Here is a 19,237-nt window from a genome sequence, read left to right as displayed (position 1 = left end):
GTCAACCGGCATAGTTTTTCAAGTGTCCATCTCTACTCTTATAGCCTCCATTAGATTGCCTAAAAAGATGAGACCATTGCCCCAATCTTCTATGACTATCGCATTGTGCATCCAGGGTCCAGCCTAGCAGGATGTCGTAGTCCACTCCCTTCATGACTATAAAGTCAACATAGAATTGGATTCCTGCAATCTTTACTTTCAACACTCCGAATGATTTCACCTTCCTTCTATTAGCCAGTGTGACGTTGAACCTAGCAGTCTCAACCGATGGGTTACCCCAAGTTTGGAGTACCGCATGGCTTAACACACTCACTCTTGCCCCCATGTCTATGATTCCCTTTCTTCTGACATCCCCCAGAGCTAGGACTGGTAGGACTGCATGCATTTTCGTGCCTTCTCAAAAAGCATTGAAGTGTAAGGATTTAGGCATGGAGTGCAACATCAGACTCGGTATTTGCGTTTTTGCATCGTGCTCAGGCAAGTCTGTGGTAACTAGCTCATCTGATTCCTCAATCCACTATTTCAACTCCTGCCACAGTGTTGGATGTTGCGTAAGCAGATCACCTAAGCTTAGAGTCACACAGGTGGTCACCAATGTATTAAGGAGGTTGCTAGCTGCTTGCCTCTCTCTTAAACTCTGCAGTTCTTGGCCAATGGCCGTGACTGGTTTGCTAGCCTGAAGCATTTAGACTTTGTCTAGGTAGCCCTGCTTATGGTGCCATTAGCTCCTTTGATTTTGGTCATGGGAGAGAGATTGGTGTGCTTATGCTTGAGAGATCATCGATCTCGTCTTCTAGTAGAGGCTCAGCGTCTTTTAGGTGCTTCTGGGTCTCCTTCACCCACTCTTTCACCTTCTTGATGGCTTCAAGTTGGCGCTTCGGTTTAGGACATTCCCCAACCTTAGAACTTCCCTTTTCAGCCATCCGTGGAGCCAACATTTCTTCCTCTGCATCAATGACTTTCCTTTCAAGAGGCAGTGTTGTGGCACTTTCGGTTTTGAGGGTGACCTTAGCATTTGGTCTTTTCTTCCTTCGTCTCTGAATCTTCTTTCCAACTGAGGTTGCATCAAGGTTGCTAAGCCCTGGCAGTGATATGCCAGTCTGCTTCATCTGTATGCAGGTCATGACATGCAATGGGATAGGCGTGGCCTCCCCATTGAGTGTCTCGACACCAAACAACCCCAATGGAACCGATGGCTCGTTTGCCAAGCTAGAGGATGGCCTCCACCTAGGGCAATCGACAAAGAGATGAGTGATTCCACACTCGACGTATCTCAGGTTAGTCTTATCTCTATTTGCTTGCTGCCTCTTGGGGCAACGCGAAGAAATGTGTCCTGGGTGACTGCAAGTCCAACACACAATTAGGTCTTGGGTCTGTGCTCCTAGGCCTCTGCCTCTCCCTCTATTTAATCCAATCATCGGTACTGTTCAGTAGTCCATAAGGATTGTGTTTCCTTCCTCATCGTACGACACATATGGGTTTACATAAGGCTCGTCGCCGCTAGACTCGTCCACATAGTGGACTAGAGTATCACTCGGTGGGTGGGTCATGTATGGTCTAGGTAGTCTAGGGATACCTGAAGGATTTATTTCCATCCTAGGGATGGATGGCTTAGCGTCATTAGATGCCAACATAGCCAATGGGGCTCCCCTTCCAAAGAAGTTCGGTGGCTTGTTCGCAAGGTGGGTTGACCGTAAGGCTGCAGGTATGGGAGTCTTTGAGGTAGTCAACAGTGCATGGCATCATGGCTGAACCTACCACAATTAGCACAAGGTCATGACCTAGGATCCAAAAACTCTGCTGGCAAGTGGTTTCTGCCACAATGCATGCATTGAACATGTGGACGTGTTGATCGTCTCATCATCTCCTGCAGTTTGGCTATGTCCATCTTAATCTCTGCCAGCTCTTGTCCTAAATCAGTGCCCTTCCCTTTGTCTTGCACACTTGGGCTTGCTCTCTCACTCGGTGTTGAGGCCCTCTCGAAACTCCTGGCGTTGGACTCTTCTCGAATCGAGCCTCTAGAGCTTCTTTCCTTGAGCTGGTCATCCACTCTAATAGCTTCTTCAAAGACCCTTGCCATTGCATCTCGCTGTAAGCTCGAGTTGTCGACCAAGGCTTCGTAGAGCTCTTCACTTCGTATTCCATTGATGAATACCATGGATACCTCTCTTTTGATTGGTCTCTCACCCATAGGGATTCTCTTGAAGAGGCTCCTCACATGGGTCACATAATCTCGAATATCCTCTTTCTCTCTCTACTTGACATTCTCAAGAGTCGCACTAGCAGGTTATCAGAATGCCCAGGTTCGGAAAATCTCTTAATAAAGAGATTTTTCAAGCCATTGAAATTGGCACACTCTACAACATCCAAACCCGTGTACCATGTCCACTACTTGTCACCTAAGTATAGTCCGAAAGCTTGGGAGCATTGACTAGGATCAAGACCAGCTCGACACAATATTCTGTTCAGCTCATTCAAGGTCAAGTTGGGGTCTTACAACTAGCCCACAACACTAGACATGTCAAGCTTGTGAAAACATGCTATTGTATAATTCCTAACTGTTCGATTACGATTTCTAGGTCTGTAGCTACTTGTGAGGTGTTCAATGGATTATCCCAGCACACGTGTCACGCTTCTCATTGGCTAGGGTTTGTCAAATTTCTAGATTTTCTCTCTTAGGTTGTGTCTGATTTACTAGAGTCTGATTTTGAAATTTGGACATCTGATTTACCAGTGCCAGATTCTAAGAATCGAACAGGGCCAAGTTCGCGATTGTCACAATCAGACAAGGTGTGTCCAATCGGACGGCTTGAGTTGGTCTGATTGGGATATGTCCGATTCTTAGAATCGGACAGGGGTGCTTAGTCCGATTTGAATGTACATCCGATTGGGCTGGTCATTAGGTCCGATTCTGTGGTCCAATTGTTGTGATCGGACGAGCAAGAGTCTAATCAGACAGGGTGGTGTGTTCGATTTCTTCTCATTTGATTCTCGAAATCAGACGAAGGTGGTGTGTCCGATTATGAGTTGGATTGATTTTCCAAATCGAACGGATATGTTCGATCGGACTGGATGGGCTTATCTGAGTCCAATTCTAGGAATCGAACCGAGTTCGATTCTGGGAATCGGACATTGTAAAAAGCATCGATTCCACCGGCCGAAAATGCGTGTCGATCACGTTTTGCTAAAAATCTCCTCTCTAATGTCGCCACCACCTACAAAAACTTCTAGGAATCAAGCAAGGGTGTAGGCCAAGAGCATCCTATACCTAAATCTTGCTGAAAGCTTCGACACACTCTGATCGATTCGAAGTAGACTCATGACCTACAAGCTCTCTCTCTCTCTCTCTCTCTCTCTCTCTCTCTCTCTCTCTCTCTCTCTCTCTCTCTCTCTCTCTCTCTCTCTCTCTCTCTCTCTCTCTAATCCAGGACTACAAATGAGGCTTTCCCTGGTCACCCAAGACCTTAAACCCTTGTTGTGTACCACCTTAGCCTTCCCGATCACTCCCCTTGCGACTTCGACACAACTGAGAACTTTTTTTTTCCATTTTTTCCCTATTAGTGCCCTGTTCAGGCCTGTTTTACAGCAACGAACCCTAAGCTTTCCACTCTGATTTCTCCCTCCTATCCTACTCTAAATGCAACAAAAATCAAAAGCAAAGTACTGAAATGATTTCTCCTACTCAACTAATCATCAAAAACCAAAATACTTACTTGTAGCACAAATTAAAAACCCAAAACCTCCTATCTATCTCAAGCTCCAGTTTGGGGATGAAACCCTTACTTCGATACTCGATTTGAAGCACGCAAGCGCTGAAGCTTAATCCATCGCCCTGGCAACATAATCAAAATGTAGAGCTAAAACCACCAAGACCCACTGACCACTTATTCTTTCAAGCATTTCAAGCGAGCACTAATGGCTACCTCTCACATAGCCGACGCGCTATCCCTCTCTACGAGTGTAGATAGCTTACCTTAATGCCTGATTGAGTTACTTCCTCTCTCAAGCACTCCGATAGCTCCACAATTCATGATGCACACTCAAGCATCCTCAAGCCTCTTTCTCCAAGCTCCATCCACCATAACCACATGCGAGACGAGAGAAGAGAAGAGAAGAAGAAGAAGAGAGGAGATGGTGGAGGGCTTCACCTCCAAGATCTCTCACCCTCACACACTCACTCCCTCACACTTCCTCCCTCAAGCACTCACAAGCAAGCAATAGAAGAGAAGAAGAGAAGAAGAAGAGTCCACTTTGCCACACATCAAAGAATGAGCTCTCATTCACTTTTTGATCTTTATATACAAAACCCTCTTTCCCTTGGGCGTTCATCCCCTTTTTACATGGCCAGCCATGGCCTAGGTCCTTTTTTCCATTGTTCTCCTATCTTCCTAGCTTCCTTCCTACTGCCCATCTACCTTTACAATTTGCATGGGTGAGATCCCTGCTGGTGCTCTTAAAATAAATCATGATGTACCTTGCACTCTTTTACAAAAGTATTGACTTGCGCTTTTTCTTGTACACCTTTCTCCTTGATTTAGGACTCTTCTACACTTCTTGTGTTTCCATATTTTTCTTGGCATGCCTTCGTCTTCTACTTTAGATTTTCTGGATTTTCCACCTTGTTTGTCTGAGGGTTAACACCTTGGTCCACCAAACTATCATCATTACCAAGTTGCCTTCACAATTAGCTAACATGAAAGACTCAATGGAATCTATCGCATCATGTTAGGTCTAATTTATATGCAGCTTCACCAACACATTTAAAGATTGTAAATGGGTCATAATACCATGAAGATAACTTAGGAACTGGTGGAGACTTTAAACTTCTTGAATGTTGTAGACTACTATAATGTGCCTACCTTATGCATATTGATAGTACATATTTTAGTAGCCCATCAAGAAGTAATCAAGTCCACAGTCCAAAACTTGTTAGAATAACTAGACATTTGTAATCTTGAGCTACTTGAGTCTATCCCATAGGAGAAGCTACATCTCAAACCCATAAGAATTGACTTGAAATCAAAAACCTAACTTAAATGCTATAGTCTCCCATCAGCCATCTAGCATTAGCTTCTGAGGTGATTGCATTGCTATCATCCCTCAAGCCAAAGCAATTCATTGCTGCACTTAGCTCAAAGAGAGCGAGAAATGAGGGGGAGTGATATGCATCAACCCCTCTACCCATAGGGTAAAGTCTCAACTTCGACCCCCTAAAATGGCATTGGTTAAATTCTAAAGATGAAACATTAGGATAGTTAATACTCGACTCTTTCTAGACTTACCTAATCTAGCACTTGAATTGTGATGAAAACCTCTCAATGAACTGAGACCGGCTTGCCTTTGGCAAGATCCCTAGCTACCCTTTCTCTCTAAGGTTTTCCTTAATTTGCTAATTAAGCCTAACATACTTTAATTTGATATATAGAAATAAGATTCATTAATTAGCCCTTTTAAACAATATTTATTCATGTAAATTAGGCACGAACACAAATAGAATTTCAAACAACCCTTTGAAAATAGTTACAAGTAGTATATTTATCCACAACTTCTCCAAGGCACAATGTTACGCTAGCATTTTTTTCCTTACACTAGGACTTATATTCAAAGTACTTGTATACCCATGCATATACACAATCCACCAATCCACCCTTATCTAGCATCAAGGTCTTTCACAAAGACCATCCTAGGCTCATAGGGATTAGGCTCGTCCTCGATGCCCAAGTAATTTACAACCAAAGCTTGCCTAACACCCTTGTCATCTCCTAGCCTAATATCCTCCCTACGGAGAGACCTCACACATTTGGGGCTACTTCTAGCACTCATTGCAGACAAATCTAGCCCTTGGTAAAGGGCTCCACTACTAGTCTTGGGGGAGGTCTAGGATATATCCAAGAATTTGCCCATGTGGACACACTATCTCTTTTCCCAAAATCCACAAACAAGGTACTCCAACCTATTCTCAACTAGGAAATCATCTTTTCTAAGCAAGAAGCATATTTCATGACATTGCATCTGAACCAAAATAGTCTAAGAGCGTATACAATCCACAACTTATTTCTCCTTAAGTTTAATCATATTAAAAAATACTTGATAGTCCCCCTATTGTTTAAGATGCAATACTCCTCAAATCCCTTCATATTTTTCAAAGGTCATGATGCTAAAGTTTCCTCCTCAAGTTAGTATGCAATACTTTAGTATGTATATACCACATTAACACACATGAAAAAGGCATCTACCATTACTCCTAGTAGCTTCATCCTTTAAGGGAATAATCATGATTAGTTCCTAATGGATAATTAATTTTCGTATTCTAAGGATATTGTAAGTTGGAATTGTCTCTAAATGCATAATAATTTAAGGATAGTTAAGGATGCACAAAAACTACTCTTTACCCTTCATTAATGCAAGTAGTAATATTAGCCAACTAATTAATCAATCTACTTAATCAAAATTACTTTCAATCTATCCAATGGCACTTGAGTATAAGTTGGTGCAGATGGGACTTCATTCACACATGTAACTTCTTGTCCCACTCCAACTCTCCATCTCTTCCCATCGTAGAAAGTAAACTTCTTCTAATACATTCTTTGCTTTATCCTTTCATGGACCCTTATACCACCTCTGAATCTGTATGACTTGAAGTAAAATAGGGTGAGGCAAACTAGATTCTTAGAACCTAGCAAAGCAAGACAATTTATAGGCTAGGATGAAGGGATAATCCGAGTATTGTTTCTAGGCTAGGAGGAAAGGATAATTAGAGTGTTATCTCTCTCTCTATTCCACTCATTTTCAACTATCTCTCTTCTCTCTAGCTCTCTCTAACTCCCTCTCTTCTAACTATTTTTCTCCCTTCATACTCTCTCTCTAGCTCCCTCTCTCCCTACCTCTCCCTCTAATTCCTCTATTGTTATCTCTCTCTCCCTCTCTACTTGTATGTGTGTGTCCTCTCTCTCTCTCTCTCTCTCTCTCTCTCTCTCTCTCTCTCTCTCTCTCTCTCTCTCTCTCTCTCTCTCTCTCTCTCTCTCTCTCTCTCTCTCTCTCAAAATAGTACACTACTGAAATAAGCAATGCTATTAAGCCTTAGTAATAATAGGCTTTATATAGCCTTTGGCTAACTCATCACTAGGCATGCTTTGCTTGCTATGTACGAGCTTTGAGGAGACGGATTTGCCACGAGTTTTATGCACATTGCTTTCAAGCTCATGATGTGAGCTTTGTGCATTGACACGGAGGATGATCACGATGACGTAGACAATGTTGAGATGGCAAGCTCAACACATATGGACATTGATGATGGATTGCTTGGTTAGATAGATCCACACATCTAAATAAAGGAGTTGTCCTACTACAAAATACGTTGGCCAATTACCAAATAAAGAATAAAGAGTGTGCCCATAAATTAGGCCATGGATGCACATGAACCTATGATATGACCACTATTAACATTATGACCTCTAAAGGGAGTCTTCCAAATAACTTTGGGATTCATGCACAGCCTCCCCTATCAATTTTGTTAACAAAATATGGCATAAATACAAACTACTCTCAATCTTACAAGTTTGTAAAGAATGAAATGAAACTAATTTACATCTTGGACTAATCTCACACATACTCAACCACAAACAACCTACTGCAAAGCATTAGATGCTTAACTAATTCATGTATTCGACTAAAACCATGAACAGCCCATTGCAATGAACCATTGGCCTAATTTATATGTCTCGAGAAATGTGTGTGGCATGAATGTGCTGAATCATTAAGGTTTGAAACCAAGACCTCTTTGTTTAAATTATAAATTGAATGCTCTTTTGTGTTACTATCACAAGGAACTCATGGTACCAATGCTATATTGTGCTACCCAATGATTCCACACATAGTACATGATCATATCTAAGGATATGCTTAACAAGTGAATCTCTAAACCAAACCTATTTTTAGATCTTATTTATGTATACAATTTGATCTATCATTTCAAGATATAACTTTTTGTTTTTACATAGTCCTTTCATTTCTAGCCTCTTGTGACTTGCATGTAAAGCCTCAAATTCACTCGAAGGAAAATAAAGGATGCTCTTTTAATCAACTCCCAACCTTGATATGTCTCGCAAGTCAATCATGCATAAGAAATTGCAAACACACCAAAAAGAGCACAATGGGAATGGTGTGGGGACTACGCTCGTGCTATCAACACCCACACCCACACATACACATAATCAATGATCATGATAATTAGACACAAATAATATGCAAATGATATTCTACAATATACATCCACTTTGGATATTTCCCCCCTTTTTTAAACCCATACCATTTTTTGTGCTATTATCTTCATTTCTATGTATATTTTGTGATTTGAATGCATGAAACTAGATTTTTATTGTTCAAGAAAAAGGAAACATGTAGTACAATTGGAAACATGCCATAGGATCATATTAAACACTATGAATAATCCACTAATTCAAGAACATGGAGCTTACATGATAAGATCACATTATTGTACTTAAATCCTGTAAGGAGAAGTCATGACCCTATTGACACCTTACACAACTGCTAGCATGTCATGCATTGCTCCATATCCACTTAGACACACTCCATTTCACTTGATTTCAGCCCACCTCTTAACACTCACTTTGTGTGTGTGTGTGTGCGTGTGCGTGCGCGTGCGCGTGCGCGTGCTTGCGCGCAGGCGTGCACGTGTGCGTGCGTGTGCACGTGTGTGCATGTGTGCGTGTGAGATAAAAAAGGAAATTTAGCATCATAAGTCACAAAAAAAGAAAGACATGTGCATGCTTTTGTCCTTCAAAGAGTGGATCTATGTCAAGCTCAATTCTCATCCATCTTTCATGTAAAAGCAATATCATCAATCTCCCATCAAGATGGCACTCGAAAATTACATTTCTTCATCTCCACGCCTCTTTATATTGCATGTTCTTTCATTTGCAACTCATAGATTTGCATTTAATTACATTTATTAATTGGTCCCCTCCATGTTCATCAACTTTTAATCTTTTTGGTATATCTGTTGCATGAATTTAGGCTAAACGCGATGCAAATGATGTGGACTTGACCCAACATTATTGTTGAAATGGTAATGCTACCTTGATTGCTTCTAGAATTAAATTTGGCATAAGTCAGTCTCACCATCTTAAATGAGTGGTTGTCATCTTGCAACTTTTAATCACTCTAGCCTTCAAATAGGTGGAACGGCCTAAAATGTCACTATAATATGTATCGAAGCCTTTAAAATACTCTCCTAAAACGTTGCTTCGTATGCCATAAGAGCTACTTGGTAAAAGTAAATCATACAAGAATAGAATAGCTCCCTTTCTTTTCTTCTTGTAGTAGAGGCCATGCTCTCCTTTTTGACATATAGAGTAAACACTAAAAGAATATAATAGCCCCCTTTATTTTTTGTTTTTTTTGTAGTAGAGGCCATGCTCTCCTTTTTGGCATATAGATCTATTGGTATTACATGCATTAGGTTTTCCATCCTTGAGGATCTTCTTAATGTGGATGTTGTAGATGACACAACAATTTTCTTGGGCAAATATGAGAGCAACTTCATGGCCTTTGTTGCAGCCATGCAAATTTTCAATAGAGCAACTCATGCTTTGATTAATTAGCATGCCACATGGATTTTGACATTTGACACTAGACAATTGCACTAGGAGGCCTTATGAGGACTTAACTTGTGTTGCCTATGGGATGACCTTGAGATATATTGGATGTTATATGGGCAAAGATATTACTTCGGAGCAACAATTAGCATTTCTTCTCTTGAGCATCAAACATACGCTATTGTATTGGAGCTTAATGAGCTTTCTCTAGCTTGGAGAGTGATGGTTGTTGATTGGGTTCTTCTTGTAACCATGTGGGATATCACTTTTTGCTAGGCATTCTCTATGTCATGCATTGGTAAGGTGAAACACATCATCGAGAACTTTATTTGTTCAAGACGAGATGGGAGCTTGGTTAGGACAAAGCTCGCTTGGGATGTTATTATTTAACTAAGATCAAGAGAAGGCTTAAGGATCATATACCTAGATAGCCAAAGTGTATAACCTCATTAGTTAAGCTCGTTTTGACGAGTCCTCTTTAGAGTGAAGATCCTTGGAAGAAACTCTTGCTATGGAGGCTGTTCTTGGAGGACCATAGCAACCTATCATTCACTACAATTTCCAATAGAATAGGACTAGAGCCATGGGAGACCAAAGACTTGGGGAGGAGCCTTGAGGCTCAATTTCAGTTTCCATCATCACCCTTCAATAGAGACATCATCCTTCATGTGGGGGATTTTCCATGCATGTTTCTTTCTCAGTAAGAGACAGGTTTTCTTTCCATGAGCTACTACACGGCTCTAGAGACAAAAACTACAATGTTAGAGGCTATGGAATTGTGATACAAGTAGTATTAAAGGGAGTTCCTCCGAGTGGAGGATGAATACAACCACTTCTTAGACATGGATATGTATTTTCTCTAGAGGGGATATCCTTCTTGGGGTCATTGTGACTGGAAGATGTAGGATCTTCACTTTTGTGGTGGAGGAGAATGGGTAGCTTTAGAGATGAGACTTGGTTTAGACAGGGTTGATGGGCTATTCTAGACTAAGGATTAGAGTAGTGGCACACAACAAGAGGAGATGGTATATAGACTTGAACCCAACCACTTGATTGATTGATGGATGGAGATACAATGCTTATCATAGGAGGCCTCTTCAAAGATTCCAATGGGATCTACAAGAATGGGATTGGGAAGATCTAGTTTAATATGGACCATGTAATGTGGACTTCTTTAGCTATATCACTAGGCTAAGGAGGAGGATTTTGATAAGCAAGATCTTTGTAATACCAATATTCACTCCTCACTTGCATAGACAAGGTATCTTAAATCCCATCTTGTTTGACTTTGGAGGCAAGGCACATATAGGTGTAACATTGTAACAAGTTTGTATTGCTAGCTATTGATAGGACTATAAGTGCCATTATTTTAATCATTTGAGTGATTGTTAAGTGAACACAACCTAGGAGAATGCAAGGAACAAACTTCTACTAGCTAGATGTACATTGTTAGCTTGGGAAAAGGATTTTGGAAAACATAAACAAAGAAGGAGAAAGATGCAACTCATGATGGATACATGGATGCAATACTTTGGTGAATCTACATTGCTAGGACAATTTATGATTGTGCATTTGACACAACTTAGTAGAATGCAATGAGACAACTTTTGTTGGGTGGATGTAAGGGCTAACCTATGCAAGTTGCCAAAGCAAACAATGATTGGTGTGTATCTTGTGGTTGTCTACTTGTATCTCTAAATTTTGGGTTTTGAATAGAGTGCACAAAGCACCTTGAAAAATGGGAGTACTTCGTTAACTAATCACTCCATATCTCTCCTTTGTGTAGCATGCTAGTAGTAGGCTCCACTTAGTTTTGCTAGTACATGGACTATACGGATCCTAGAACAAGTTAATATGATATAAAATTATTGAATAAAGAAGAATGATTATTGGTGATCATCAAACATATTTTTTGCTTCACAAAAATGCAATCTAGATTTACAAATTGAAAAGAACATATGAATTTTTCATTTTATAGGGCCAAAATTTTGGCATTTTGCTCTTGCTATGAAGTTATAGCATGCTTTTAATAGCCTCTAGCTAGTTTCCTTTGTGTTTTTCTCTCCTCCATGCAACTACCTCATTAATCATGAATTTCACATTATCATTTTCCTTGTCTCACATTGTAAAAACTTGAAGATTACTTACTAGCCTTGCAACTTTGAGAAATCATGGAAACTTGATATAGATGAGCAAGTCCAAAGATATATCTCTAAGGCAGAGCTCAAAGTGAAGGTGCTTGAGTGCCCTCATTCATGTCAATGAATCTAGGCTCTCAATTATCAATCTAGGAATGATATTTTAGAATAAGAGAAAGAAAAAGATGACAACAAGCTCATGTGAAGCTACTTCATGTTGGTTATACACCAAATGGTGGATGCCCACTTTGCAACAAGTGTTAACCAATCAAAGAACTTCTTTAGGGGTTGGGCATTCATAATTCTTTACTTGCTAGAGAGGACATGACCTATTGTTTGCCTCCTAAATAGGTGAACTCCCTACCCACTTTTGGACAAGGAGTCTCCCTTGCCCAATTTGTAAAGTGATGGACAAGAGTGCACTTTTTGCATTTGCAACCAATCAAAAAAATTAAGAAACATATTTATTTTTACTTTTTGCAAAATGTCATTTTTGGTATATAAAGACTTCACACCCATGTCTGAGGCCAATTTCAAAAATTGCATGCCCACACTCTAGGTAGAGGTTGGGCATTTATCATTTGGTGTGTAACCAGCCTCGGTCCCTTACTCACATCAATGGACCCATGCTTGGATTCTCATTTTAGGAACAGGATTTTATGACAAGAGATAGAGAAAACTAGGTTGACACATTCAGCTAAGTAAAGGAGCATGAAGTTCCATATGTAATTCTTACATGTTTATTATGTGGCAGTTTTATTGATGATGTTTAGACATATGACATATTTTAAAGTGAAGTACGTTTGTAGATAAGACTCAACATTGTTTAAATACATGGAGAATCTCAAAAGGAGAATATGTATACTTATATAGTTTAAGTCAATGATCATGAGTTTGAAAATTCACTTTTTTTTTGCTATGTAAAGTGAAGTTTCTTCTCTTCAAAAAATAATACTTTTTACATCTTGTTGGATGTCTGTATAGGTTGTTGTACCTTGTCACGGTTGCATTTTTCTTATGGATGGTAGCCTACTCAAAATTCCTAGCCTTGTCTATGCTATCAACTATTACTTCTATGTTAACCTTGAAGTTATCCTCGAACGGGTAGAATGTTTCTATGTCTTTCTTCATTTTCTTGATGGGATTTCTTCGATGTTGTTAGATTCTTTTCTCGATGTTGGTCGCCTATCCTACGTACTCGTTTCCGTTTTTCTTACATCTTATGTTGTAGATGAAGTGCCTGCTTTTGTGTCTTTTGCATTGGCACTTCTGGACTGGCTCATGGGTTTTGATTATAGATGGTGCCAAATGATATGGAAGTACTTGGGTTGGTGGTAGGACTTGTAGTGATTGAGGTTGCAAGCTTGGTACTTGCAGAAGCTTGGTTTCTTCTTGGTTTTCTTTTGTCTGCATTTCTGCAAGAAAAGTTGATATTGTTAGTTTTTTTTTTAAATGTTTGAGAATAAGTCATGTTTGAGAATTTGTATGTTAAGTAGATTATGTTGCTGGATGGATTGTAGTTGAAACTAGGTGTAGACCTCTCTACTCAATCGATATGTAACCTTCTTGATCATTATTGTAGGATTGTCACAATCGTGATTGTAGTGGTTCTTTTTCATGTAATCTTCTAGCATGTCCTTGCCTTCTTTTTTCATGACTTCTACCAACTAGTCAAGTGAGATGTTAAATCCATAGTGCAGAAGCTCAATTGGGTATGTTCTGATGCCGTTCGTTCTTGTATCCAAAAGTGCTTGGGTCGTGCTTGTTCTCGTAGTGGATTGTCAACCGAGTTTTCGTACTCAAGTTCGAGTTTGTTGAGTATGTCTTTGAGGAATCCTACATGTTAAGTGCATATGGCTTAGTGTTGTTGTGTCAATTAAAAATAAAGGTTCCGAAGTTTGTAGGAGGTTGTGTGCTAGTTGCAATCTTGTCATTTGATGCAATACATAATTCATTGTTGAGAATTTGAGTGGATGTGGCCATCAATTTTTGGAGGTCATTGCAGGAGGTTGTGTGCTAATTGCGATCTTGTCATTTGATGCAAGACATGATTCATTGTTGAGAATTTGAGTGGATGTGGGCATCAGTTTTTGGAGACAATTGTACGTTGTGAAGCCATTGACGTATGTTTATGACTTTTGCCTAGTGACTGTGGGAGCTTTCGCTCAACCGCCAAGACCCACGGACCGCTTATTGTTTCAAGCGTTCCAAGCCGAGCACTAATGGCTACCTCTCACATAGCCAACGCGCCATCCATATCTACGGGTGTAGTGAGCTTAACTCCATGCCGTTCGAGTTACCTCCTCTCCCACGCACTCCGGTAGCTCCACGATCCAAGTGCAAGCTTCAAGCAAGCTCCATCCTCAAGCTCCACGCTCCAAGCTCCATCACCGCGAGCAAGAGAAGAGAGGAGAAGAGAAGAGAAGAAGAGAGGAGAAGATGGAGAGCTTCTCCTCCCCACGGTCCCTCACCCTCACACACTCGCTTCCTCACACTCTCACACTCCCTCTCTCAAGCACAAGCTCAAGCAAGCAAGAAGAAGAAGAAGAAGAAGAAGAGGAGAGCCACTTTTTGCCACACACAAGAATGAGCTTCTCATTCACTTTTGAACTTTATATACATGCCCTCCCTTCTTTGGGTGGTCATCCCCTTTTTTACATGGCCGGCCATTGGCCTAAGCCCATTTCTCATTTCCCACCATTCTAATTTATCCTATTCCCAACTAATGCATATAATTTGCACAAGAGCGAGCCTGGCACTCTTTTACAAGGATTCGGGAGTGCTTCCACATTTAATGGTGCGCTTTTACTCTTTTGCTTTCTCGGGGCGACACTGAGACTTTTTGGGGGTCGTGCCCGAACATTTTAAAATTTTAGGGTCTGGTTACCGGTCAAGGTTCCTTTTTCTTCTTTTATCCTGCGTCTTTTTTGCTATTTCCTTTTTTCCATTTTCCCACTCCTCTGCTCCATTTTTTCACTCCTCAGTGCTGCGGTAAACACGGTAAACAGCGACATTTGCCATTCTCATATGGTTTATCGTTACGTACTTGCGATTTTGTGTATTTGTAAGACGGTTCTTGATCTGGCACTGGGTGTTCCTATGGTTTTGAATGTATAGCTGGAACATTTGCATCCATAGGTGAATGTGGTTAGGTCAAGTAATATATTTGTATTTTTATACATACTAGGTATCATTGGATTGTGCGTACCTTAGTTGAAGTCATGTTTGCCTTGATGGATAATGTGTATTTGTAAAGAAGAAAAGGAGGAAAGCACATTATCTATTAGTAGGAGAAGAAAATCATAAAAATACATTAGTATATTAACAAACAACGTTTGAAAGAAGGTTTAGAAGATTGATTTATCACTTGCTACAAGAAGCGTATGAGATTGTTGTGTGATAGAATGTGTTGTGTTTAATCTTTGTTTGTTTTTTGTTGATCTATGTTGTTTCTTTACTTGAGTCATGGTGTCAAGAAAGGTGTCAGAGTGAAGGTTGATGGATCTAGAAGGCCAACAATATGCAAATTTCTTCTTTTAGTTTACAAGGGAGAGCATTACGTAGACTAGTGTAGGCATGAATATGCTTCTTATATGTAGAAGTGCTTTTTGGTTGACTGTAGCTCCTTGCGATTTGTGATTGGTGATTGAGTATGCGAATGTCAATGAGAACGTGGATTTAAGGTACCATTGGTTATTCAATGCCTTGCGTTGGTGCTTGCTACACTGCATGATGAGCTATCGGTTCATTGGTTGGACCTGAATTCTTGATATCATTTTGTCATTTGATGTGTTGATTCGGTTGATCTTATATATCATATTGTTTGTTGCACCTATGGTGAGATCAACGTTCTTAGTTATAATTGCAATTGCCCCAACTACTATCTCCTCTATCTCATGGAAGTTCTTGCCATGTCATCAGGTCTGCAATGTGGGCTCGTCATTTGCATTCATCTGAACTTTGACAGTGTGGATCTATTCGGCTATGTAGTATTTGTGTAGTTCTTGCCACATTGTCAAGTCTACAATGCAGACTTGTTATTTGCATTCATTTGAACTTTGATGATGTGGATTTGTTCAGCTATGTAGTATTTGTACAGAATTTGCTTGTTGTAGTTGTGAACATCTTTCTTGTGTATGTATATGATTGTTGTTTTTCGATTGATGAAATCTAGGACGTCCTTCTTGTCGATCATGCAATGATGTAAGCATTCATGCATCTCTCGCTTTGTTGGACGACGATGCCTGATCACTTGTAGAAACTGTAGGAATGGTAGGTCGAGTGCATGTTGAACTGAGATTTGGAGGAGTGTTAATTTCCATGTGCCCAAGTTGATGAGGAGGTGATGTGACATTGTTCGCATAACTCAGTTTAATGGTTACACTAGGCAGTAATTGTGTAAAATTGCCAAATAGTATCATGAGCTCCTTTTGAATGGACTAAGCAGCGAGCCTTAGCAGATGCTCATTATATGGCACACTATTATATCGAACGTTGTCCTTGTTAACATGGACATCTCATTGGTGATGATTGTGTCAGCTTCTCTTATTGCAATGTAGCATTCATTCATCTCTTGCAACTATATTGGATATTGTTGTGCATATACTGGTATCTTGAACTAATAGTGGATCATGGTGGATAGGCTATGTAGTCTAGTTGTAGCTGCTCTTGTGCTTGCTATTAGCAGTACACTCTTATTCTTGGCAATGAGGTTGTAATTGTAGTAACATATCAGGAAGCTCTTTCCGCCTGGTGTGCCTTTGACGATGTGTAGGCCGTATGTCGCATTGATGAGGTGGTTGTAGACAGCTTGTAATTTTGTTGTTAACGTACTGTTAAGAATTGTTTGAAACGCTTTTGTAAGTTGTACTATCTTTATCCGTATTGATGCAATGCTACTTTTGTAGTCAGAAGCTGGTGGAGGTACTATGAATGTTACTGGGTTGTCTTTGATAAAAGGGATCCTTTGAATGATCATGTTCATCAGCACAGGCGGGTTCGGTTTGAGAGGCGAGCAAGTTTCTTTGCATGTAGTCCATGGTGAACATTTTGAGGTCTTCCTCACTGGCCATGAGACCACGGAGTTGGCACTCGATGTAGCATGATTGTGCCAAGTTCTTAGGGCCTATTAGTTCACTGTCTCTAACCTAAAACTTGTTCATTGTAGTAATATGCTAAAGAAGAAACCTTCAGTTTGGTGGTCTGGGTGAAAATCGTTGAATCATACCAGTCTAGTATGCTACTCCACGGTATTGCCATAAGCATTGCACAGAGTAGGTTTGAGATCTGATGCAATGACGGATTTGGTGATGCTGTAATTTTTGTGGTAGTGATGGAATGTTACGTGCTCTAAGCTAGATGGTCGAACACAATAAAGGTCTATAGGGTGCATGATGATATTCATTGTCCTTGTGAGCTTTTGCTATCGTATTTGTGCAGGGGAGTTGTTGATGCACTCAACAAACTCGCTTCATGTGACTATCAAGATCTGCATGCAATTTAACACTTCTTTGGTATGTGACACTTGCTTACATAATATTATGGTGGAAATTACTTTTTACTCGTTTGAGTCCAAGTCTTGTAGTCCTAGTCTCTTGGTATCTTCTTCATGGAAATTTAACTTTCTGATCGGCTTCTTCTTCATTGCGTATTTGAGTTGGTAGTATGAGTGGAAGAGTTTGTTACTCATTGAATATTCATATGTGCTCCCCAGAGGAGCTGTAGCATTATGGCACAACATTTCGATGCTCATCTCTAGAATGGTTGTAGATATATCATTGAGTTTCAGGGTCTATTGTTGGTTTCGGATCATCACATGAGGCACACAACTTGCATTTACCATGACCATTACTTTTGCTTATGTAGCAAGCATGATGGTACCTACGAATTTGCTTTGCCATGATGAGGGCTCTTAGTTTTATTGTCAAACTACAATGATCATCGTTTGGATGGAATGCACATGCATATTGCTAGAGTCATCACTTGGACAGGCAGGTGCCACACGGTAGGCAGTCGGCCAGCTGGATAGTAATCAGTCAGACTGCACCAGATGCAGCCGACCTATATTTTTTAGGCATGTTTTTGAGGGGAACCTCCAACCTTGGGATTTCCTATCTAGCAGGTACAGGTGCTTCCGATCTTGTTCTTGCAGGTTGGAGTGATTTGGATTGGGTTGGCGATGTGGACCATAGGTGGTCTACTACATGCTATTGTTTTACCTTTGGTGTAGGTGTTATCTCTTGGAGTAGCAAGAAGCAACCCACATTGGCCCTCTCTTTGACTAAGGCGGAGTACCGGGCCGCATCTTCTACCACATTGTGAGATTGTGTGGTTTTGGCGATTGTTGGAGGAGCTAGGCTGCCCCCAAACTCATCCTACTATTCTAAGGTGCGATAAGAGAGTTGCATTGCCTTGGCACGGAATCCCGTATTCAATGCTCGGACAAAGCACATAGAGATCCAATATCACTCCATCAGGGAGAAGCTTCTGGATGAGACCATCGATATGGAATACTGTAAGACCAAGGACAATCTTGTAGATTTGTTTACAAAGGCACTTCCCCAGGCTCTACTTCGTCAACATTCCAAATCCCTTCGTATTATGCCTTGTCTAGGATTTGAGAGGGGGTGTTAGAGTCATCACCTGGATAGGCATGTGCCACATGGCAAGCAATCGGTCAGCTACCATATGGCAACAATTAGTCGGATAGTAGTTGTTTGCAACCGACTTGTATAGTTTTAGGCATTATTTTCTGCCTATTTATAGGCTTTGTCTCTAGCAGTCTTGGTCAGTTGTGTCTCACAGATTTCAGGTTGCAGACAGTGGAGACTGCCCTCGGGGCTGATGGACATTGAGATATTTGAGGTGAAGACATACACACATATTCTCTCTGCACCTATGTATAATTCTACATCCTTATATATCATTCTTCACTACAGAATTTCTGTGTTTCACACACACACACACACACACACACTCTCTCTCTCTCTCTCTCTCTCTCTGTGTTCACTCTTTGTCTTGGTCATTTGCTTCCGCATTGTTTTAGTCTAACACATATCTCGTTTGTCATATTTGCAATGTCTACCTCACATAACCATAGGTTCGCATGTGCATGTAAGGAGCCGCTATATTGGATCTCATACCTAATGACATAGTGTTGGACACACCCAACACAAGTAGCTCTGTTAAAAATGTACTGGTTGTTGAAGAAAAGATGAAACTTGGTGTGGAAGAGGATGCCACACTTAATGGGGCAGTCTTTCCATGGGAATTCAGGATTGAACTTCTTTGCAATTCATTCCAACTTGTTGATCTCGATCCACCTTGTACTGGTGGTAACCTCGTTTGCAATAAACAACCATTGGGATAAGGTCCTTCAAGTTATGCCGATGCGGAGATGGGAATCACGGTATTGAAGTGAAAACATTGTAGCGGAGGATGTGTTTGACAATCTCCTCATTGGAATTGTTATTGTTTGAATGC

Source organism: Lygodium microphyllum, chromosome 5 (assembly GCF_053477565.2).
Source record: "Lygodium microphyllum isolate KBCC chromosome 5, Lygodium_microphyllum_v1.1.10, whole genome shotgun sequence".
In the NCBI taxonomy this organism is placed as follows: Eukaryota; Viridiplantae; Streptophyta; class Polypodiopsida; order Schizaeales; family Lygodiaceae; genus Lygodium; species Lygodium microphyllum.
This window is presented reverse-complemented; position numbering follows the sequence as displayed.